A 25,810-nucleotide genomic window follows, 5' to 3' on the forward strand; every position below is an offset into this window, starting at 1 on the left:
GTGGCTTGCATCTGTAATCTCAACACTTTGGGAGGCCAAGGCAGGTGGATCACCTAAGGTCAGGAGTACAAGACCAGCCTGGCCAACGTGGTGAAACTCTGTCTCTACTAAAAATACAAAAATTAGCAGGGCATGGTGATGTGTGCCTATAATCCCAGCTACTGGAGGGGCTGAGGCAGGAGAATCACTTGAACCTGGGAGGCAGAGGTTGCAGTGAGCCAAGATCACACCACTTTACTCCAGCCTGGGCGAAAGAGCAAGACTCCATCTCAAAAAATAAAAATAAAAATAAAATTGAATTAAATAAAGGAGAGGACTGCTCCAAAAGCAATATCGATACAATATATTTTCTTGACCCCTTTGTAAGACTCGTAACAGAGGTGCCCCATTTACTCAGCCCACTCTGCTCAAGCCCTTGCTGGATGGAGCACATGAGCAACAGAGTGTGGGAACCAGCCAGTCACTTCAGCACCAGTGGGAACAAACTCTGTTCACTAGGATTTGCAACCATGTTCCACCCCTTGCTGGAGGGAGTGCATAGGTGACTGAGTGCAGGAACCAGCCCACTGCTTTAGTGCCGGCAGAAGTGAACTCTGTGCAGGCCCCACGGCAGTGTCCAGGTGGGAGTGCCTGTGACCCCCAAGGCCTTAGAGGGCATGTTACAATGCTCACTTAGCTCTGCCATCCACAAACAGCAGTGTGTTATCAGCTCAGTGGGCATTTTGCCTCATTGGGGTGGCTGCCCTCCACCAGCAAGGGCAAAGGGCCAGTGTGACAGCCTTTTTGGCTACCTGCACTTGGTACATACCGAATTCTTGTCCAGTGCCCGGGGGAATGAGGTCACACAGACAAATTGAAGGATGGTGAATGCAGAGAATTTTATTGAGCAACAAAAGCAGCTCTCAGCAGAGAGGAGAGCTGGAAAGGGATGGGAAGGGCAGGTTGCTCTCCCCTAAAGCCAAGTGACCTCTCTACCTCTCTCTTCTGAAGTTGCCTCTTTCCAACGTCCAGCCATCATCTTTGAAGTCAAGTTACCTCTCCCCGACATCAGCTTCTTCTCTTCTCTACTGGCTGAGTCTGGGGTCTTTATAGGCACAGTATGGCAGGTGGGGCAGGCAGTAGGTGGTTTTGGAAAAGGCAACATTAGATTAGTAAAAAGACATTATTCAGAAAGAACCAAGTGAGAGAGAGCGGGCACACAGGGATGGAAGTTCTCACTTTGGGCCATGGGTTTCAGGCTTTTGGGCTCAAAAGTGGGGTTTTGCCAGGGACCCGCGCCTGTCTGCCCAGAGTTTATCTGCCTCCTGCCTCTATCAATATGATTGAGTAAACAGACAAACAAATCCTTGACCAACAACTCTACCCACAGGACATGAGTAGTCCAGATCCCACAAGAAGCAGATAAATCTCCCAACAAATGCAGAAAAGGTAGTCATAAAAAGACAATAAGAAAACTACAAAATTCTTAGAAAAAAACATATGGGGAAAGCTTCATGACAATGGATTTAGAAATGATTTCATGCCAGGTGTGATGGCTCATACCTGTAATCTCAACACTTTGGGAGGCTGAGGCAGGCAGATCACTTGAGCTCAGGAGTTCAAGACTAGCCTGGCCAACATGATGAAGCCCCGTCTCTACTAAAAATATAAAATTTAGCCAGGCATTGTGGCCTGTGACTGTAATCTAGCTACTCAAAGGCTGAGGCAGGAGAATAGCTTGAACCTGGGAGGTGGAGGTTGCAGTGAGCTGAGATTGTACCACTGCACTCCAGCCTGGGCAACAGAGCGAGACTCCATCTCAACAACAACAACAACAGCAACAACAAAAAAAATTATTTCTTAGACATGACACATCAAGAAGAGCACAGATAACCAAAATAAAATAAAAACAAATAAAATGAACTACATCAAAATTAGAAATTTCTGTGCATTAAAGGGCACAATCAACAGAGTGAAAAAACAACCTACAGAATGGAAAAAAATATTTGCAAATCATACATTTGATATGAAGTTAATATTCAAAATATATACAATACTCCTATAATTCAACAACAAAAAGTCCTATTTAAAAATAGGCTAAAGGCTAGGCATGGTAGCTCACACCTGTAATTCCACCAGTTTGGGAGGCTGAGGCAGGAGGACTGCTTGAGCTCAGAATTTGAGACCAGCCTGGGCAACATTTTTTTTCTGTCTCCACAGAAAATAAACAATTAGCCAGGTGTGCTGGTACATGCCTGTAGTCCCAGCTACTTGGGAGGACAAGGTGGGTGGATTGCTTAAGCCCAGGAGATTGAGGCTATAGTGAGCCATGATTATGCCACTGCACTCCAGCCTGGGAAAGTGAGCAAGACCCTGTCTCAAAAAGAAAAAGAAACACAACAGAAAATAGTGTCAGTGAGGATGTGGAGAAACTTGTGTACTGTTGGTGGGAGTGTAAAATGAGGCAGCCACTATGGAAGACAGTATGACAGTTTTAACAAAAACCGAAAATGCAATTACTGTATTATCCAGCAATCCCACTTCTAGGTATATACCCAAAAGAAGTGAAGGAAAGCACTTGAACAGATATTTATATACCTATGTTCTTAGCAGCATCATTCACAATGGCCAAAAGGTGGAAGCAAACCAAGTGTCCATCGACAGATGAATGGATAAACAAAATATAGTACATACATTCAATGTAATTTATTCAGTCTTTAAAAAGAAAAAAATTCAGACACATGCTAGAACATGAATGAACATTGAGGTCATTATCCTGAGTGAAATAAGCTATTCACAAAAAGACACATGCTGTATGATTCCACTTGTATGAGTTATTTAAAGTAGCCAAATTCACTGGGCGTGGTGGCTCACACCTGTAATCCCAGCACTTTGGGAGTCTGAGGCAGGTAGATCACGAGGTCAGTAGTTTGAGACCAGCCTGGCCAATATGGTGAAACCCCATCTCTACTAAAAATATAAAAATTAGCCAGGAGTGGTGGTGTTCACCTGCAGTCCCAGCTACTCAGGAGGCTGAGGCAGAAGAATTGCTTGAACCTGGGAGGCAGAGGTTGCAGGGAGCCAAGATCATGCCACTGCACTCCAACCTAAGTGACAGAACAAGACTCCATCTCAAAAAAAAAAAAAAAAAAAAAAAAGTAGTCAAATTTACAGAAGCAGAAAGAATAGTGGTTACCAGAGGCTGTGGGGAAATGAGGAGTTTAATGGGTATAGTTTCAGTTTTGCAAGATAAAAAAGTTCTGGAGATTAGTTTTACAACAACGATAACTTAATACAACAGTGACATAACACTACTGAAATGTACACTTAAAAATAGTTGAGATGGTAGGCCGGGCGTGATAGCTCACGCCTGTAATCCCAGCACTTTGGGAGGTCAAGTTGGGGGGATCAAGAGGTCAGGAGATTGAGACCATCCTGGACAACATGGTGAAACTCTGTCTCTACTAAAAATACAAACATTAGCTGGGCGTGGTGGCAGGTGCTTGTAATCCCAGCTACTCGGGAGGCTGAGGCAGGAGAATCGCTTGAACCTGGGAGGCGGAGGTTGCAGTGAGCTGAGATCACGCCACTGCACTCCAGCCTGGCAACAGAGTGAGATACCATCTCCCTCACCAAAAAAATAAAATAAAAAATAGTTGAGATGGTAAAATTTTATCATCCACCCATTTGCACATTGATGATAGTAAATTTTTATTTATTTTTTTGAGACAAGGTCTTGGTCTGTTGCCCAGCTGGAGTGCAGTGGTGCACCCTCAGCTCACTACAATCTCTACCTTCTGGGTTCAAGTGATTCTCCTGCCTCAGCCTTGCAAGTAGCTGGGATTACAGGGGTGTGCCACCATGCCCAGCTAATTTTTGTACTTTCAGTGGAGACAAGGTTTCACCATGTTGGCCAGGCTAGTCTCGAACTCCTGAGCTCAGGCAATCCACCCGCCTTGGCCTCCCAAAGTACTGGGATTACAGACGTGAGTCACTGTGCCCAGCCCACAGTTTTTTTTTTGTTTTTTTTTTTTTTGTTTTTTAAGTAAAACCCTAATCGAGGCATGAAGGAGATCTAGTTTTTGCATTTATTATGTAGAGATATAAATAGAGCACTAATGCTTTATAAGGGCTGGCATGTGAGGCAGCAACACAGAGACTATACAATGAGGGCTTAGGATGTCGTGTGGAGCTGGAGTTTAACTACTGTGCTTAAGTTCTGTGACTGGTCTTAGAGCTAGTCCTTTAGCCTAGATCCCCGGTAGTGTATTGACCATCCCTATACCTGTACCACAGGCCATTTGAGAAGCGGGGTTCACCAGGCCAGCAGAGCCTAAAAGCACAAAGCATAGTCAGTGCAACATAACTCCTTCCCCCTAACGCTTTCACTTCTTAGTCAGTATTGTTCAATTATAGTAACTAACAATATTTACCATTTAGCATTCACAGAGCACTTTAGAATATCTCGGGATGTTTACAATTCTATAACATTTCTTAATATCAAAGATGATTGCCTCCTCTTCATGTTTATCAGTTATTTAGCATATCTTCACACTTTCACAATTTATTTTACTTGTGTTTTTCACAGAATTTGGTGGAAGGGATAAGAATTTAGAGTAAAACAAGGAAAGTGAAATCTTTCCATTATAATTTATTTCTGCAGGACACTGAGGCAAGTTAGGATTCATCTTGAACTCCCTCTGAGAATGATGGATGACCCATCCGATTTCAGAGGACTTCATAGGGAACTTCAGAAAGCCAAATCCACAGTCCTAGTGGATGACAAGCATTTAAAAATATTATGGGAATTGGCTCCAGTTTACTGGAGTGAAAAAGATTAGCTAGTCTACTTGAAGTAAATGAGATTTGAAAACTTAAAGCTCAAAAATCACTTAAAGTAAATGAGGTATTTGGAGATTAGAGCAGCTGAAGTTTCCCAAGCATTCTGCTAGTGTTACTCTATTTAAAAAAAACCACAAACCATTTATTTAAATATAAAAGAGAAGTGGCTAAAGGTATAATCCTCGTTACTTTGTAGTCATACCTTATAACTGACTACCTCTTACATGTAAATAGATAGCCAATGTGTGAAGAATAGTTTAAAAAGCACCATTACGGCGTTGCCGCTAGACCCCGGGGGGGGGGGGGGGGGGGGGGGGGAGGCTGGGCGGCGACGGACGCGCGCCTCAGGCGGCAGCCGCGCGAGAGGGACTTTGTGTTCCTCTAACCCTCCTCGGGGCGCTTCCTCCCGTGCCGCCCTTCCCCTCCTCCGCCGCGTCCTGGCGAGGCGCCTCTCATTCGGTGGGACCGACCCGGGGGGGATGGAGGGGGCACGCTCCTACAGCCCTCCTGGGACCCCGAAGAGACGTCCGCGTGCGACCTGAGACACCGCCCTCGTCGAGGGCTCATGGGCGCGTCCCCACGGGCGGGCAGCGGACGTGAGGGCGGCGAGCGGCGGGGCCGCGGCGTCCAGGAGGGCGCGAGCAGCGGCGGCTGCCGGAGGGACGATGAGCTGCGCGGGACGGGCGGGCCCTGCCCGGCTCGCCGCGCTCGCCCTGCTGACCTGCAGCCTGTGGTACATCAACGTGACGGTGCAGGAGCCCGGCCGCGGCGCCCCGCTCACGTTCCGCATCGACCGCGGGCGCTACGGGCTTAACTCCCCCAAGGCCGAGGTCCGCGGCCAGGTGCTGGCGCCGCTGCCCCTCCACGGAGTTGCTGATCATCTGGGCTGTGATCCACAAACCCGGTTCTTTGTCCCTCCTAATATCAAACAGTGGATTGCCTTGCTGCAGAGGGGAAACTGCACGTTTAAAGAGAAAATATCACGGGCCACTTTCCACAATGCAGTTGCTGTAGTCATCTACAATAATAAATCCAAAGAGGAGCCGGTTACCATGACTCGCCCAGGCACTGGAGATATTATTGCTGTCATGATAACAGAATTTAGGGGTAAGGATATTTTGAGTTATCTGGAGAAAAACATCTCTGTACAAATGACAATAAGTGTTGGAACTCGAATGCCACCGAAGAACTTCAGCCGTGGCTCTCTAGTCTTCGTGTCAATATCCTTTATTGTTTTGATGATTATTTCTTCAGCATGGCTCATATTCTACTTCATTCAGAAGATCAGGTACACAAATGCACGCGACAGGAACCAGCGTCGTCTTGGAGATGCAGCCAAGAAAGCCATCAGTAAATTGACAACCAGGACAGTAAAGAAGGGTGACAAGGAAACTGACCCAGACTTTGATCATTGTGCGGTCTGCATAGAGAGCTATAAGCAGAATGATGTCGTCCGAATTCTCCCCTGCAAGCATGTTTTCCACAAATCCTGCGTGGATCCCTGGCTTAGTGAACACTGTACCTGTCCTATGTGCAAACTTAATATATTGAAGGCCCTGGGAATTGTGCCGAATTTGCCATGTACTGATAACGTAGCATTCGATATGGAAAGGCTCACCAGAACCCAAGCTGTTAACCGAAGATCAGCCCTCGGCGACCTTGCCGGCGAAAACTCCCTCGGCCTTGAGCCACTTCGAACTTCGGGGATCTCGCCTCTTCCTCAGGACGGGGAGCTCACTCCGAGAACAGGAGAAATCAACATTGCAGTAACAAAAGAATGGTTTATTATTGCCAGTTTTGGCCTCCTCAGTGCCCTCACACTCTGCTACATGATCATCAGAGCCACAGCTAGCTTGACTGCTAATGAGGTAGAATGGTTTTGAAGAAGAAAAAACCTGCTTTCTGACTGATTTTGCCTTGAAGGAAAAAAGAACCTATTTTTGTGCATCATTTACCAATCATGCCACACAAGCATTTATTTTTAGTACATTTTATTTTTTCATAAAATTGCTAATGCCAAAGCTTTGTATTAAAAGAAATAATAAAAAGTCCAAAAAAAAATAAAATAAAAAGCACCATTACATCAGTGCTGACAAGCAGAATACTGAAAGAGAACAGGGAAAGGCCAAAACTATTCCCAGAGATGTTGCTTTAAATGATCATGAAAAGTCCAGATAGAGATGATAACTGTTTTTTGGCAGATTCCAATTTTAAGAGTTCAAAGTAAATTCTATTATATATTTTTAGCAAGTTTACTTCTCCCTTTATTTTGAAAAATACTTTATACTTTCCTGACTATAAAAATGTTGCCAAAAACAGAAACTTAAAAAGAATACTGGATAAAAAAGAAGTATTACCTGTAAACCCCAGAGTTAACTTTTGTTGGTATAATCGAACATTTATAAAAATTCCTAAAGCATGGGTTTTGAGATTTGTTTCTGTCCCTATCTTTGTTCACCCCCTTGTGGCCATGATACGAAGTCAAGAGCTAGGCAGCAAAAAAAGAAGAGGGAAAAAAGTGAACAGCTTGGATAGTAAACTGATCACTTCTCACCTTAACACTATTTGCAATAATTAACATATGTAGTTCTACTTGAAATACATATGGGTCAGGGTCTTGGCAGGAAAGAAAGGGAACACTCAAAAGGGGCGATTGTAAACTATCCCTTCATTAAAATTTTTGAAGTACGGGGAGCGTTAAGAGAAACTGCAAGGGGTGTGTTACTGATAGCTCCCAGTGGCTGAACCCAACTGGAAGCCAGAAGGAAATGGAACTGAATTTTTGCAGCCCTTAAAGGTCCACCCTTCCAGGTCACAAAGCAGGGTAAGAGTAGAAAGTGATCTGGCTGGGCCGGGTGCAGTGGCTCACACCTGTAATCCCAGCGCTTTGAGAGGTTGAGGCGGGTGGATCCCAAGGTCAAGAGATTGAGACCATCCTGGCTAACATGGTAAAATCCCGTCTCTACTAAAAATACAAAAATTACCTGGGTGTGGAGGCATGCACCTGTAGTCCCAACTACTTGGAAGGCTGAGGCAGGAGAATTGCTTGAACCCAGGAGGGGTTGCAGTGAGCAGAGATCACACCATTGCACTCCAGCCTGAGCGACAAGAGCGAGACTTCATCTAAAAAAAAAAGAAAGTTTCCATACAATATAATTTGTTCCATCTCTAGAAACCAATTCAGCAATGAGAACTGAAAGCCACCACTTGGAAGGTTTCAAGGATTTAGCTCTACCTAATGATGTCTAAAGCATTAGTTAAGGTAGAAAAAAATACACCCACACACACACATCCCCCCCTCTTTGTATTTAGTATCAGGAAACATGACTGACTAGATGGTATAGTCATCCTAGAGAAAGCACACAATAGCTGAAGCCACTGTAGAGGAGTAAGTTATGACATGGGTCTACAATATTGTTGAGTGAAAAAGCAGTTTACAGAAAAAAAATCTGATTTTTCAAGGGAGAGGGAACATATACAAGCACAGGAGAAAAGAGATAAGCAGATGACTGGAAAAATACAAAATTCCGATAGTGGTACCTTCTGAGTGGGAGAATTATCGGTAACATTTTCTAGTTTTGCCCAAAAATTTTCTAAATTTCTTAAAATAAGGTTTTGTTATCCATATTATAAAATATCCACCACCCCAGGAAACTTAACCTTCAGCACAAACGCTACAACATGTTCAAAGTTTGTTCGGTTTAAGAGACAATCTGTTTTGAAAGACATCTAAAATGATGACCAATATTTAAACCTATGCATTAATATTTTTCAATCATATGCTTTAAATTTTGTAATTTTGATAAGGTTAAGCTTTATATCCATCTTGAAAAAAGTTTTCTATTTGTCTTTAAAATATGACCTACAATATACCAGTTTTTGAACAATGAATGGTGCTCAAAAATTGCAATATAAATTCAGGCAGTGTTCCTTACATAGAATGTTTAAGTGCTTCTAACACTGCTCTTTTTCACCTGTTATGAAAACACAGAACAATTATCTAAGCATCTAATTATTCAGGTCCTTCGTTTCTCCTCTATTCTATTAATTTTATGGTAATTTAAAGGCCTGTGAAGATGAAGTTGTCTGTGACAGCTACCACAAAGGTTACTATAACTTTTATATTACTATTTAAATTTACTATAAGTGGACAAATTTCAAACAAGTTTATCACCACTACCATCCCCACCATAAAACTGTCTTAACCAAGGGCAACACATTTCAAAGTTAACCAAGACAACCTCTTTACTTGTCACTGCTTAAGAAAAGGATTTTTTGGTCTTATTTAGAAATAACTTTCTCTATCTATTTTTCTCCATAAACCCACCGAGACCAATGTATGGCTCTATCTCAAGCACCAGCAGGCAAAACTGCCTGCCAGAATGTTCAGTGTTTGTATCTTTCCAAATGTAGGACACAGCTATCTTTTGACATCACAATTTTTAAAAAATTGATGCACAAACTTCTTCTTGAAAGTTCAGCCAGGCATGGTGGCTCACACCTGTAATCCCAGCACTTTAGGAGGCCGAGGCAGGTGGATCACGAGGTCAGGAGTTCAAGACCAGCCTGGTCAAGATGGTGAAACCTGTTTCTACTAAAACTGCAAAAATTAGCGGGGTGGGGTGGCAGGTGCCTGTAATCCCAGCTACTCAGGAGGCTGAGGCAGGAGAATCGCTTGAACCTGAGTGGCGGAAGTTGCAGTGTGATGAGATCGCACCACTGCACTCCAGCCTGTGTGACAGAGTGAGACTCCATCTCAAAAAAAAAAAAGGAAAAGAAAATAAAGTTCAGACATACAGCAGTTGTAATTCTTCTGAAGGCTGATTATGGGATACATTACTTTCATACTTTGCTGTTCAATAAATGTGGGCTGGAGAATAAAGTAAACTGACAGAATTACCATATAAAATAAAATTCTAAGTGCTCTGACAACAAAAGAACCTTAAAATACACACACACACACACACACAAACACACACACACACACACACAGTTTTCCCTGCTAATCATTTTACAACTAAACAACCAAGTAACTAACGCAGAGCCCACAAAAGCAGAGTAAAAATTCTAACACTTGGTAAAATAAAAACACACATATACCCCTGTGATCTAAAAAAAATGCTTAAGTATTCAAAGACAGCAATTACAGCTACTGAGAACATCGTTGTAAACAAACTGAGGCAGAGAAAACAAAGGTGCTGATGAGGATTTGAACCACCTAACCTGCAGAAACCCACTGGGTGATTTCCTAGGTTCCAAGTTGGCATTATCTTTCAGAATGATCTTCTAGAAGAGGTCACATAACACTGTTACAAAGGATCTGGAGAAAGGGACCCTGGCTTCATCACTCCGGCTCTCCAGTCATGCTTCATATTTTTGTTTCTTACGTCTTTCACATGAAATCAATTTACAGACTTCCATCAAGCCCTTAGAGACCTTTTTGTACTATCCATGGCAAGTTCTGGATGTTATCTCTGCACTTTTGACAAATTCTTAGCAGTTAACTTACAGGGCAGTTAAGATTTTTGTTCAAGCACAACATAGCTAGAATAGGGTCATATACTCAATAAAACAAATATTTACCAAGCATTTATTGAGTGGAAGATAAAAAGCCCAAAGCATAATTACAAAATATTCTCCCCTGCTACCATAAAAGAATTTTTTTAAAGGCTTACAGAATATAGCAGAACATGACCAAAGCAAAAATAGCAAGGACTGAAGAGGGGAGGAAGGGAAAATATCAGCATGAACTCAATATGACCCAAAAGAGCCTTGATGGTCAGACACGTAAAGACGAGTTGGGTAGGGTTAAGCGGTGGAGGTCAGGGGCACAGGTCAGGGGCACATTCTACAAGGGAAAAACAGCTGATACAGAAGCCTGAAAGGAAAAGCGGGCAGAGCACCTGTACAGGACTCTTACCTGCAGCATCTACGATACAATGCGCCTTTCTAGAACACAGCAGTGCGCAGCCAGGCCCAGGGGAGAGGGATCACTCAAACAGCACCAGAGGCTGCATTCCAACTTTTCCTCCATCAAGGAGTCCGTTTTCATTGTTATTTTCTCCTTAAACACAAACTTAAAACCAATTGGCTGAACACGCGGGAGCAAGGAAAACCTGACTGAAGAATGAGGCTTAAAACTTAAGGGCCTTGGGTCCTGGCACGGTGGCTCACGCCTGGAATCCCAGCACTTTGGGAGGCAGCGGTGGGTCATTTGAGGTCAGGAGTTTGAGACCAGCCTGGCCAACACGGTGAAACCCCGTCTCTACTAAAAACACAAGTTAGCCAGGCGTGGTGGCAGGCGCCTGTAATCCCAGCTACTTGGGAGGCTGAGGCAGCAGAATCGCTTTATCCCGTGGACTGTCAAGAGACATAGGCTGCAATGAGCCGAGATCGCGCCACTGCACTCCAGCCTGGGTGACAGAGTGAGACTCCCTAAAAAAAAAACAAAACAAAAAAACAAAAAAACAAAAAAATTTTTTTTTTGAGAGAAGTCTCCCTCTTATCCCCCAAGTTTGAGTGCAACGGCTCGATCTCGACTCACTGCAACCTCCGCCTCCCGGGTTCAAACGATTCTCCTGCCTCTGCCTCCCAAATAGAGGGGATTAAGTCGCCTGCCAACACGCCCGGATAATTTTTGTATATTTTAGTGGAGACGGGGTTTCACCATGTTGGCCAGGCTGGTCTCTAACTCCTGACCTCAGGTGATCCGCCCGCCTCTGCCTCCCAAAGTGGGGGGATTACAGGCGTGAGCCACTGCACCCAGCCAAAACACCGAAAATCTTAAAGGTCTTTCCCCTTCCCTGCCTGGGCTCAAAAAACGCCGAGCCGCCCTGCACCGCCCTGTCGCGGTCTCCGGAGCAGGCTGGCCGACTGAGGGCGACCATGGGTCCCGAGAAGGCTCTGGCAGTCGCGGGCTCCCACCTCAGGGCGCGGCGACGGAGGCCTAGAGGGGCCAACAGCCCCCAAGCCTACCCCACGCGAGGAGTCGGAGAGACGCGCCCTCCGTTTCCTCCCACCCAAGCCTTCCGCAGTCCCGGGCCGGGGCCGGGCCAGTTGCAGGAGAAAGGGGCGGGGAACCGGGGCCTCTCTGGGGCAGGCTCCCCTTTGTCCTGGGACTCCGGGCGCCCCGTCTCTGCCCTCGCCCTGCCCCGCGAGGGGGCCGCCGGGCGCCTCACAGTCATGTTGCAGTGGAGCGTGAGCGGGGGCCGCGGTTCCTGGTTCTTGTGGAAGATAGACCCAGAAACTTCAGTTTGGCCTTGAACCCTGACACGGACATCTTCCACTCATCTACGGCGGGAGGGGCGCGGAAGGGGAGCCTGTCCGGAGCCGCTGTCACGGCCGCGACTACCCAGCAGGGCCGCCCAGCCGAGCTTTCGCGGCTCTGCCTCTAACGGCCGCCTGGACCCTTGTGGGAGCGCGGCTGGAAAATGGCAAGGGGGCAGGGAGGCCTTGGCGGGAGCTGTGTGGCGGCCTGGGGGGGCTGCTCCCTTTGTAACCGACTCCACCGACAGGAGGCGCGGCTCCTGTCAAGCCGCAGCTTAAAAGGGCAACATAACCACTGCCCCCACTACCGCCTGGGAAAGGGCTGCCCCTACTCCGCCCCTGTCACCCTCACCCCTCAACCAGGCGGGCCCTGCGCGCACCAGTTTCGGCGGGTGCACGAGTCCAGAGCGTGCGCGCGCTCCCGGCTGCCCCCTCCTCCCTTGACCCAGCATCTTTCTGCCGGACCCATCTGGTCACTTCTTCACACTCGTCGACTGGAGGCTCAGGGCGGCACGACCACCAATTCTGTGTGTGTGTGTGTGTGTGTGTGTGTGTGTGTGTCCCAAGGGAACAGAGCACTGCTGAGTTCAGGCAGATGATTAACTTGTGGATTGTCAGCAAAATACAGTCACCAGAAGGTTATGTGCTGATTTGTCTTTTGCGGTGACATCATGTTGCTCATGTTTTATGCTTTTCAGAGTTCATTAGTTTCTTTTTGTTCTCAGTTAATATCCAACTCAATAGATTGTGTAAGTAGAATACCCCCAAACTGAAAGTCACCTACATAAAATATAGTGAAAAATATGTCACCCATTTAAACTATAGTTGAAAATGTGTACACTTTAGTTTTGTGTAGCCGACACTGGATAATGGGTAAGGGCACAGGATCCCAGGGCTAGACTGCCTGGGTTCAAGTTCCAACTTAGCCACTTGCTGGCTGTGAAATACTTGACAGCTTTAAGCCCCAGTTTCTTTTTTTGTTTCAACTTGATCCCAAATGTGATAGTAAGTCTCAGTTTCTTGATCTGAAAAAGAGGAATTATTCAATGAGAGTCTAATGAAAACTTTAAAGTTTTTAAAGCCCCTACCTGGCTAAGGAAAGTCCTCAGCCTTAGCCGTTATTAGCTATGATTTTTATTGTGTTGGCTACACGTGCATTAATGAGGCAGGAAAATACTCAAGGATAACAACCAAGTGTCCAAATTATCTCATCAGACCGAGAGAGAGGTATATGTGTGCATGCTCATGTTTCAGCTCAGAGCCCTTTGTCTAGAAGGCTCTTGAACTCAGAGGTCCAGGCACTATCAACTTTGCAGTGGAGCCATCACTTTTGTTGATCAATGAAATTGACATAATGTTTTTTTTGTTTTTGTTTTTTTTTAAGCATCAACCATGTGCCTCAAGCTAACTGTCAAGAAGAGCGTGCTTCAGTTGGCTGGAATGAGCAATTCAACTTGTGGAGGAATGAGAAATGTTAGCATTGAGACAAGAAACATAAACCCCAGGGTAAGGTAGGAATCACTGAAAGTCAGGCAAAGGAACTAGCATCCAGTAATGAGTTAGGCTTTGCCGGGCTCTGGCCCTACAGATGGCTCTTTGGAGAGGAAAAAATTAAGCCAGGCCCGAGGGCACAGATCCTAAGGGAAAGCTGGCAGCTCTAGGCTGTCTATGGAAGAGAAGCAGAGGGTGGCACCTGGTTGAAAGAGGGGGCTGGGGACATAGCTTGAGCCTGTGTTTACAGATGGAGTCCCCTGATTCCTGCGACTGGGAAAAGAGATCGTGCCTGGATCAGGGGACCTCAAATCAGAACTTTTCCCACCCACACCCCTTCTTTTCAGGGTGTCTGTCACTGCAAACAACAGATACACTAGTTGGAAAGCTCAGCAGATTCTCACGGTGGTGCCTAGCAGGCCAGGCCTTAGCTGCCCTTTAACCTGTGACTGAGGATGATGCCACTGGCCTATAAGCACACATTGGAAAATCTTTACATCCATGGACACGCCATGCCCCACAGAGACAGCTGTGCAGGGTTCTTCAGGTTTGGGGTGCTGTGCTGGCAGTTGCCTTATAAATATGTAGGATTAAAATGGGATGCCCTGGAGCTTAGCTAACCTTTATCCTCCCCCCACTACCCAACCCAAAATGAAGGGGCTGCTAGTTTTGTTTGCTTTATGAAAGATGGATCTGTCATTGTTTTTAGAACGTTTGGAGAAAGATTTCTTGGGAGGAAGCTATAGTGAACCCCCAGAGATTTTCTCATTTACTGGCGCACCAGCTTTAGAGTCCTAGGTCTTCATCTTGGCTCAGCCACTCTCCAGCTGTGTGACCTTTGAGAAGTTGTTTGACTAAACTGAATCTCGTTGTCACCTATGAGTGGAGGTTGCTACATTGTTACTGTGTGGAGAACTTACCCCCAGGCACTCTTATGGGGTGGTGGTGAAGATTAAATGCAACAATAAGGGTAAAGGAGGAGGCTCGCTTGAAGCCAGGAGTTCAAGACTAGCCTGGGCAACAAAGCCAAACCTCATTTATTTAAAATGTTTATTTAAAGATGTTTATTTAAAAATTAGCTGGACTTGGTGACTTATGTCTGTAGTCCCAGCTACTTGGGAGGCTGAGGTGAGACCAGTTGAGCCCAGGAGTTTGAGGCTGCAGTGAGCCCTGATTGCACCACTGCACTCCAGCACAGGCAACAGAAAGAGACCCTATCTCAAATAAATGAATAAGTAAATAAATAAATAAATAAAATAATGCATGCAATTAGTACACTAGTACATGCTCAGGCACATGATAAATGCTCGCTAAATGGTAGCCCCAATAAACTTTGTAATGTTTTGGGAGAGGATGTCCTTTGGACTCAGCCCGGTGACAAAAGCATTTGAAAAGACTGATGTGTATGATGGCTATTTCCTACTGGTACAAGTCTGTACCTCCAGGGACCCAAGGCATTGGCTCGACTGGGTAACTTGTTCTGTTTACTCTTGTTTTGGGCAGCAACATTGCCCTAGGGCTAAGCAGGACTGCCACCCCAGACTCGACTGCCAACAGTATCCCCCTCCCCAAGCTAGCCATGGGAAAGCCACTTGCATCATAAGACTACAGGAAATCAAAGGGAAGAAAAAGCACAATTTAGTCAGCTACTCTCCAGTTGATGGGCAATAAGTTTTTGCTATTTTGAACAGAGTTGCATTCCTTGTCCACATCCCCTGTTTTATATAGGCAAGAATTTGTCTTGGATGTAGAGTAGAATTGCTGGGCTGGGAGGAGTGTAAATATTCAACCTTATGAGATGGAGCCAAACTGTTTTCCAAGGTGGTCATACCAGCATATGCTCCCAGCAGCAGGCAGCAGTTCCTTTTTTTTTTTTGAGACAGGGTCCGCCCAGGCTAACGTGCAGTGGCACGATCTCGGCTCATTGCAAGCTCTGTCACCTGGGTTCACCCCATTCTCTTGCTTCAACCTCCCAAGTAGCTGGGACTACAGGTGCCTGCCGCCACACCTGGCTAATTTTTTTAGTAGAGACGGGGTTTCACTGTGTTAGCCAGGATGGTCTCGATCTCCTGACCTCATGATCCACCCACTTCGGCCTCCCAAAGTGCTGGGATTACAGGTGTGAGCCACTGCGCCAGGCCCCAGCAGCAGTTCTTTTTTTTTTTTTTTGAGACGGAGTCTTGCTCTGTCCCCCAGGCTGGAGTGCAATGGCGTGATCTCGGCTCACTGCAAGCTCCGCCTCCCAGGTTCACGCCATTCTCCTGCCTCAGCCTCCGGGGTAGCTGGGACTACAGGCGCCCGCCAACACGCCCGGCTAATTTTTTGTATTTTTAGTAGAGATGGGGTTTCACCGTGTTAGCCAGGATGGTCTCGATCTCCTGACCTCGTGATCCGCCCGCCTTGGCCTCCCAGAGTGCTGGGATTACAGGCTTGAGCCACCGCGCCCGGCCCCAGCAGCAGTTCTTAAGAGATCTCAGGATCTCTATCTTCTGGTGATGTCACAAGCAGTCAAAAAGAATAAATACCAGCTATAAACAATAATAAGAATCTTAACAATATACTATTAAGGGAAAAAAAACAAATTCCAGAAGGATGCATACAGCATACTTTATATAACTTGGAAAAGGAAATGTATATATAGGCCGGGCATGGTGGCTCATGCCTGTAATCTCGGCACTTTGGGAGGCTGAGGCAGGAGGATTGCTTGAGGCCAGGAATTCAAGACCAGCCTGGACAACACAGCAAAACCCTGTCTCTACAGAAACTAGAAAAATTAGCTGGGTGTGGTGATGCAGGCTTGTAGTCCCAGCTACTCATGAGGCTGAGGTGGGAGGATCTCTTGAGTTTAGGTGTTCAAGGTTACAGTGAGCCATGGTTGCACCACTGCACTCCAGCCTGGGCAACAGAATGAGACCCTGTCTCTAAAGAAAAAAAAAAAGTAAATAAGTAAAATTTAACAACAAACTGTGGGCCGGCTGTGATGTCTCACACCCATAATCCCAGCAATTTGGGGGTCGAGATGGGCGGTTCAGGAGGTCCGGAGTTGAAGACCAGCCTGATCAACATGGTGAAATCACGTCTCTACTAAAAATACAAAACTTAGCCAGGCATGGTGGTGCACGCCTGTAATCCCAGCTACTCAGGAGGCTGAGGTAGGAGAATCGCTTGAACGTGGGAGACAGAGGACAGTGAGCTGAGATTGCATGACTGCACTCCAGCCTGGGTGACAGAGCAAGACTCTGTCTCCAAATAAAATAAAATAAAATAATTTCTTTAAAAGTTGGGTTTTTGAAAAGATACACCACATTGACAAACAAAAAGGAAGCATGACAACTGATACTGCAAAAACTCAGGCCAGGCGCGGTGGCTCAGGCCTGTAATCCTAGCACTTTGGGAGGCTGAGGCGGGGGGATCATGAGGTCAGGAGATCGAGACCATCCTGGCTAACACAGTGAAACCCCGTCTCTACTAAAAATAACAAAAATTAACCGGGCATGGTGGCAGATGCTTATAGTCCCAGCTACTCAGGAGGCTGAGGCAGGAGAATGGCATGAACCCCGGAGGCGGAGCTTGCAGTGAGCCAAGATCGCGCCACTGCACTCCAGCCTGGGAGACAGAGCGAGACTCCATCTCAAAAAACAAGCAAACAAACAAACAAAACCTCAAAGGATCACTAGTGGCTATTATCAGCAAGTATATGCGAAGAAATAGGAAAACCTACTAAAAATGGATAAATTTCCAGACACATCCAGACTACCCAGATTGAACCATGATAAAAGCCAAAACCTGAACAGACCAATAACAAATAGTGGGATCAAAGCGGTAGTAAAAATCTCCCAGCAAAGTAAAGCCTGGGACCTGATGATTCACTGCTGAATTCTAGCAAACATTTAAAGAAGAACTAATACCAACCTTACCCAAACGATTCCAAAAATAGAGAAGGAGAGAATACTTCCAAACTCTTTCTACAAGGCTAGTATCACCCTGATACCAAAACCAAAGATTCATCCAAAAAAGAAAACTACAGGCCAATATCACTGATGAATATTGATGCAAAAATCCTCAACAAAATATGAGCTAACTGAATTCCACAATGCATTAAAGTTGGGGTGCAGTGTCCCAGGTTCACTCAACCCTTCCCGTTTTCCTCTCTGTGTGTGTCTACTTTGCCGTGTTCCGTGGTGGCAGCGGCGGTGGCAATGTTGGTGCATGGGCCTCCCCGGACAAGGGGAAAGTGAGTATGCCCTTTTCTTGCCTCCTGCCAGGCGTCTGCAGCCTGGCACAAGCTCTGGCCAGGTCTCCAAGCAAGGGACCTGGAGATGTTCTTTTCCAATTTCTGGATTGGTAACTTGAGGCAAATTCTGGGCACTAGAGTCAGAACTAAGAGGAGACTGAATCAGGGGAGTCTGGGGTTCTGAGAGGCAGAGACCTGAAACCGTCTAGAGCATGTGGGGAGCTGGGTGCATGTTCAGGCCAGTTGCTTCTCTCTGTGCCTCAATGTTCCAGGTACCCTTGGAAGTGCTGAGATCCTAGGGATTCCTGAGCCTGGCTGCATGGCCTGGCCACCCTGATGCCCTTGTGTTCTCCATGACAGGACAGCAAGGCCGAGGAGAATGGCTCTGACAGCTTCATGCACTCCATGGACCCACAGCTGGAGCAGCAAATGGAAACCACGCAGAACCTGGTGGACTCCTACATGGCCATTGTCAACAAGACCGTGTGGGACCTCATGGTTGGTGTCACGCCCAAGACCATCATGCATGTCATGATCAAGAACATGCATGCACCACCTCATGGGAGCAGGGGGCTCCTGTGGCATTGGGGATGCAGGTGGCCATGTTGGCCAGGGGGAGATGCCGACCAGCCCTATGGGACCAGGTCCAGGGAGGGAGGCACGGTCCAGACCAGAGCTGTCTCATAGAAATATAACACGGTACTGAGGACAGCGGCCCATGCCTGTAATCCCAGCACTTTGGGTGGCCAAGGCAGGAGGATAGCTTGAGCCCAGGAGTTCGAGACCAGCCTTGGCAACATAGTGAGACCTGGTCTCTACACAAAAATTTAAAAAATAGCTGGGCTTGGTGGTGGCACGTGCCTATAGTCCTAGCTACTTGACAGGCTGACATTGGAGGGTCGCTTTGAGCCCAAGAGGTTGAGGCTGCAGTGAGCGGTGATCTCACCCACTGTACTCCAGCCTAGCGACAGAGCAAGATCCTATCTCCAAAAAATTTTTTTTTTAAAAAACTGAGTAGACAGGTGTGCTGGTGGCATGATAGGTCCTGGGTCCCCTCCCAGATCTGTGACCTTGGACAGGTGACTTTTCCTCTGGACCTCAGTGTCCCTATCTGAGTGAGAAAAGGGCGGTGGGGAGGCAGATCTTTGAGTCTAAGTGGTGTAGAAGCCGCGTGTGAAAAGCCATACTCGGGGCTCCAAGTCCAGCACACTGTCCCAGCACAGGCATCAGGTCCCAACCTCCTTCCTCTTTGCCCTCTCTCAGACCAAGGAGTTCATATTATCAGAGTTGCTGTCCAACCTGTACTTGCATGGCAACCAGAACACACTGATGGAGGAGTTGGCAGAGCAGGCACAGTGGCGTGATGAGATGCTGCGCATGCACCACGTGCTGAAGGAGGCACTCAGCATCATCGGTGACACCAACACAACCACCATCAGCGTGCACATGGCGGCCCGTGGGCAACTCCTGGCTGCAGGTGCAGAGCATCCTTGCCAGATGCAGGTACCAGGGCTGGCCCCCATGGCCCCAAAGCTCCCCAGCCCCCATGGCTGAGTCTGGGGGCTCTTGGAACAGGCTCCGTGCCCAAGCTGGCAGATGTGGGTGCTCTCTGGAGCCGTCAGGGAGCTCGTGGTTTATGGTGTAAGGGCTGAGAGCTTGGAGGGGGTTGTGTGTGGGGCTGTACTCTGAGGTGGCCAGAGGCCTAGGAATGTCATCCTGGGCATGCCGTACCTGTTGTGCTGTCTGAGCCATGCTGCCAGGGTGGGGCATCCAGCTCCCAGCCTGGATGCCTTGGAGTGCTGAGAGCCAAATCCACTGCAGAGTGGGGGTGACAGGGTCCCACCTCCTCTATCTGTCGGCAAAACAGTGGTGATCTAGGATAAAACCTCAAGAGTCCCATGCACACGGTCAACCCAAAACACACCTCACAGGCCAGGTAGGGGCACACAGCCCCCTTGCCTCCCTCCCAGGTACCATCATAGCTGCTAGCATGTGACTGAAGGCAGGGTCCCTGGGCCCCGCTGAAGCACTACCGCCAGCCAGCAGGCTCACGCACCTTGGCTTGTTGCTCCTAGAGGTCGGCCCTGCTATTCAGCCAAAGGGACCACAGTGCCTGCTGGCCCAGCTGAGCTCTGCCCAGCAAGCCCACCCACCTCCCTTGCCATGGTCTCCCTCTTCTTTTCCTAGGAGGAAGGAGCCAGCCTCACCTATGTGACCTGCAAGCCCCAACAAGCTGAGGCTCCCCTCTTAGACCTATAAGTCTGTAGCCAGTGGCTTCCGGCTGCCTGCCCTCCCTGCCTCCCCCAGGGTCCCTTCAGAGGGTCCTGGGCTTTCTGACCACCCAGAGGGGGCTCCGGCGATCACTCCAGCCATCCATCCCATTTAGCTTCATCATCCTTGTTCAAGCAGTGTTCCTTCTGTCAGGCCTGGTGGCTGTTGTGTTGGGCTCCCCAAGGTGAGAGGTGGCCCCGGACCAGTTGGTTGGAAGACAGCTTGGAAGACAGCTTGGAAGACAAGTTGGTTGGTGACCAGAGAAGAGGGAAGCCCAAGGGGGTTGAGCATTGGTCTGACCTGTGGGTGCACTGCCTGAGTGCAATGGAAGAGGCCAGCATGTGTGGGGTGAGGAGGGCCGCCGCATCCCCCAGGCACTACCTGTGAAGCTCCGGCTCCTCCCTCCATCTTCCTCCCCTTTCCCTTCCAGCCCCTCTTTTCCAGGAACCTTGCCACACCCGCACCTGCACCCTCCCCTCCCTGGCCCTCCCACAGCTGCTGTGGCACACCTGTGCTCTGCACTTGCCTCACCAGCTCTCTGCTCCCTTTTCTCTCTCCTGTTTTCTCTCTGCTTTCTCTTCAACTGCCAGCCGATCGGGTCAGGCAAGTCCATCCCATCCTGGGAGCCCCAGGCCCCCCTTCGATCTCTAAACAGATCCCTCCTCTTCTCGGAGGCCTCCCTTTCCAAGCCTGCCTGGGCGGCTGTTCTGTGACTTGGCAGTGGCTCCCCCAGCCCCAAAGCCAGCCCCCTTCATCTGTGACTTAGTAGTCTGTTGTGGTGGTGAGCTGACACATCCAGGTGTGACCGTCGTGAAAACTTGTGCCCCCCTCTGTGGTATGCCCCTGCATTGTTCTATAAATATCTATAAATACACACACACACACACACACACACACACACACCCCTACACCTACACGTGGCCGACCGCCTCGCCTCTAGTGCTGGGAATCAGTCACTGTGCTGTCCTTTTGGAGTCTTGTGGTCCAACAAGAGAAAGCTGTCACCTGACATTGCCTCTCCAAAGTGCACGACCTCCAGTGAGCCTCCCTGTCATGCCCAGCCTATGGAGAATCAGCCCCCGCTATCCCTTCCGCCCCCGCTCCAACCAAGCATGGGAGTGCTGTGCAGGCAGCTGTGTGGCCTGACAGTCTCTACCAGTCCTGCTGTCCCTTGGCTGAGAATCAAACCCATTTCTGGATGATGGGGAAGTGTGTCATCTGCTGGGTGTGTTCTCTGTGGAGCTCAGGGGAGGGGAAAGGCCAAGCCATTTTTAGTGTGCTGTTTGGAGGGGTGAAAAGGCCATACCTTTTCCAAGGGACACTTTTCCTGGAAAGCCCCTGGAACTCAGCTGGCTGTTATCCTGTGAAGCCGGCTCTGGCCACCAGGGGGCAGGGCCACGAACTCAGCCTGAAGGGAGCCTGCGGGGCAGCTGGCACTCTGGAGGGACAGACAGAACAGGCCACCAGGTGCAGACAGGAGAGGGAGGCCAGGAGATGGAAGGGAAGACTCCTGGGGTGGGTGGAAGTCAGTGCCCTGAGGTGCTGGTACCTGTCTTCCCGGCCACCACTAGATCAGGCTTCTGAGCCTGTTGACTGTCAGGACCGGACTGTGCCCCATAGGCGCCATGGCAGTCCCCGTGGAATCCTCCAGGCGCCACCAGGCAGCATACAGGTAACACGCCTGGAAGGTCCCCAACAGCCTAGCTGGACATGCTCAAGACACTCTGGGACTCCTTGTTTGGTGGCACAAACTCCAGGACCCAGTGAGGGAAACGGGAACACACCAGGCCGAGGAGTATGTCTAAATCCATTTATTCCAAAATAAAAAGCAAAATAAACAGGAGTCGCATCACCAGGGAGCCACGACCCCATCCCCGCCTCCTTCCTCTGTCCTATGCTAGCAATAAATAAGTTTCCCAGCCACAAATAATTATTAGAACCTCCTCCCATGTGCCAGCTCCAACCACCGCTAGGTATGATACAGGGGCAGCCCTACCCTCTGGAATATACAAAATGTTACACAGACACAGCATGTACACCGGGAAGGGGGGCCACCCCAGCAGCCCATGCCCTCGCTGGTCCACCGTTAGCCCCACTTTCCTGCCTCAGCTATCTCTCTGAATAAGAAGATGGGAGTCCCCCTGAGGGAAAAGTTGCTATGGTGAGAGTAAGGGGGCCATCAGGCCTCCTCCAAACAAACCAACTCCACCAGCCTCTGGCTCTTAAATAACAATCATCATCATCCAGAAATTTAGGGACTCAGCCCTGGTCAAGGTGGCAAAGGGTCTGTTTGTCTTTCCCCATTAGACAGAGGTCTTGTCCTGCTACCCGAATTGTAAAGGGGTGCCTGGGAAGGGGTGGTAGGGACATGGTGGCGGTGGAGACTCCAGCCCCACTTCTCCAGGCTTTGCTGACAGGGGCCTGCTTTTAATTTTTATTTTTATTCCGTGACTTTTTAAACAAATCCCATAACTTTTTTTTGTAACTTTTCGTAAAACTTTTTTCTACTTTTTTCCCACAAGTTTTTTTGCCACAACTTTTTTATATTTTTTATCCCATAACTTTTTCACCCCACAACTTTTTTAATCCCATAACTTTTTTATTTTGTGGGCATGCCAAGCATGCCCAGCATTTGCACAGTATCAATACCTTTAATACTATAGTTTTCAAGAAATGCAAAATAAAATTTTAAGGCAAAAACAACACTTTGAAACAATTTAATAATTTATTACATTACAGTAGCATCACATCAGCAGTCAATAATGCCACTCTAGGGAAAAATCTTTCAGTATTTCCATTACACATTCTGTTTACAAGAATTCATAAATTAGTAAAATTCATTCTAAGAAAACTTGGCAAATAAAGCTTTGGACTGGAATTGGCATTTCTTTCTCTGCTTTTCCTTCCCACCGTTTCTTTCTTTTGTACTACAGTATTCATATTTTAAAATGTTTTAACTTATTTCAGAACATTAAGATAGCAGTTACATTTTTTATTAGCTATATTATTTTAAAATGACTCTTCAAGATAAAGTTTTAGAGAAACTATATTATGGATAGGACTGATTTACATTTTCAAATTTTCTAAAATTCAGCTTTGGTTTTAGAGCTGATATTTTTTCATTTCTGGAAAATCTATCAGGTTTAATCAAATACTTTTAAAATAATTATTACATACTGCAATCTTCAAATCGGTGTTTTGATTTTCCTACAGAAATTAAAATGTATTCAGTGGAACTCACATTTTAAAATTTTATGTTTCTGATGAACTCTTAACCATCCAATGTTGCCTTCTAAGCAAACTGAGAGCTGCCTTACACTGAACGAGGAAGAGCACAAATACTCGGCTGAATGAGGTATCGCAAAAGACGGCATGCACTTTGAAGAAAGACTTAAGTTATTCTCATACAATTTCCATTCTTTTTAGCTTTTTCTTAAATATATGACAAATACCTATACAAAGAGTGGTATTTCAGTCAATATAGTAAATTTATTTTCCAGACTGACCTTCAGCTTAAATATGCCAGTGTGTGATTTAATCCATAGGCACCTGATGAACACATTATTGTCAGATTGGTTACAGATGCTAAACGCTAGCTGAAGGTCATTCCTAGTCACTGATATTCATCACGGTAAAAGTGAAGTGATTTCAAAGATAAAAGTACCTTTGAAATAATTTATCAATGTATTAGATAAACCCAGTTTCAGAATGATAAAAGAAAAAACGTTAGACCAAATAATGTGGCTAATTAACGGTGGTCCGATTTCTAGCCCGAGGGTTTAAAATGCTCTTAAAGTAATTGTCTTTAAACTGAACTCAAAGAATGCAAAAGCGGCAAGTTCAGAAAATAAAAGGCAAGAACAGGACTTTAAGTGCATTTTAAACCCACGGGCTAGAAATCGTACCACTGTTAATTAGCCACATTATTTGGTCCAACATTTTTTCTTTATCATTCTGAAACTGGGTTTATCTAATACATTGATACATTCATAAAATGTGGAAGAGTCAGTTGAAGTCACAAGGACCGAATATTTGCCCTCGTTCAGTGAATGCCGGCAAATCTGTTATTCCATTGGTTAAATCATATTGTTGCTCTCCTGTTAATGTCATAGAAGTATCAGGAGGATGCCAAACGCTAAATCTGGAGATGGTCTAGTAACTAGAAATCCCCACCCCAGGGAGCACACATACATATCTCCCTACCTCCTAATAATGTGATGTGTTCTGGAACACAGACATTAGAACTTCATGAAGTTTGAACTGTTGAGTCTTTCCCAAGCATCATCAAGTTATGATTTAGGCAATATATGACTGAAATGCATTCATTCATCACGCATAGGCACAGTCACATAAATATTGCACAAAACATGTCCCTAACTGAAACCGAGAGGTACAGAAACATATTTCACTCTTTGTAAAGAAGTTTGTGAGAAAATATAACTGTGTGACTGTATAGACACGTTTCCTGATAATACATCGACATTCACAAACAGTAGATTGCACTGCAGTTTGTAAACATTTTAAGTTTCATAAACTTCTCCTTGATTTTCAAAGATAGTATAATACTGTCTACTAAAATTCCTTTTTGTCTCAGCTAAGTACTCTCACACGTATTAGTTTATAATAATGTTTCTTATTATTTTTTAAAGTGTTTTCCATTCCAGGAAAAGAAGTAAATTCCTATGTCAGAGTAACCAAGGTGGTTGACGAATAGGTATTAGCCAGAGAGGTCTAGATGGTAAAATCAATCTTCAAGCCTCAAAGAAGCTCCGTGGACAGAGAGGAATGCCAGGCGTCACACAGCTTTCCTTCACTCTAATTCATTCTTGGCTAGAGCCTGTATGCCTGTTCCAGGGACATTTGAACTCGTAAAGGATTTCTTATGATCTTCACTAAATACATTAAGAAGAATGCCAACCAGTGCCCTTTTGTGTACTGAGGCATGTAGTCATGTGATTAAAACAGGTAACATGAACTCTGACTTTAAAACGTATTATAGATACAAATGCTGTAAGCTAGGAAAGGTTTTCCACATCCACAGTCAATGATGGGAGCCTTTCATTCCTCAGAAATCATCCCTTTTTAGGTCTTCGAAAAAGAGTACAACTGCTGCAGCTCATGATGCAGTATCTTCATGAGCCCAGAGCACATACAAATCCTAAGGGAATCACCATAATACAGCGCTAATTCTTGGCACCGGGACAGATGAAACACACTCTATCCTGCACATACCTGCCAGAGCAGGCCACTTTCCTCTTCTGTGAGAATTAAAAAGCTCCCCCAAAAGGTTATGACTCCCATCACCAACACAGAAAATGGAGGAAAGGCTGTTTCCAGTTCTCGGCCTTTGAACAACTCTAAATGTCAATACTCATAGTGGCATATTACAAAGTAATAAACAGTGCACACTTGGGGGCAAACCACATATTGAGCTAATGAAGAGCTCACTGTGATTAAGATTAGATCAAACACTAGCAGAACATAGGCAAATTTTATCTGAATTCTGTAATGAATATACATGCTGCAATGACATTACAAAAGCACGGCAGCCTATTCCAAACCAACGAGAAGAATTTTTTGCAAAGAGTGAGTCTTTGCGTGTTTGAACTCCCACCACATAAGGGCAAACTCGATATGCATGCTAATGACCTACAATTATGAAATTAAACAAGAAAAATACTAAAGGATGCCAGAGTGAACATCAGTGAAAGCCACAGAGACCCTCTC

The 25,810-nt window shown here is 46.4% G+C and overlaps 1 pseudogene across 1 annotated transcript; it reads left to right on the forward strand.

Annotated features, from left to right (window-relative positions):
• Positions 1-5,465: 5,465 nt before the first annotated feature.
• Positions 5,466-6,868, forward strand: LOC100600477 (annotated as a pseudogene). The gene has a single exon (XR_123405.4). The product of XR_123405.4 is annotated as an E3 ubiquitin-protein ligase RNF130 pseudogene (transcript).
• Positions 6,869-25,810: the final 18,942 nt, after the last annotated feature.

This window comes from Nomascus leucogenys, chromosome 6 (assembly GCF_006542625.1).
Source record: "Nomascus leucogenys isolate Asia chromosome 6, Asia_NLE_v1, whole genome shotgun sequence".
Taxonomy (NCBI): domain Eukaryota; kingdom Metazoa; phylum Chordata; class Mammalia; order Primates; family Hylobatidae; genus Nomascus; species Nomascus leucogenys.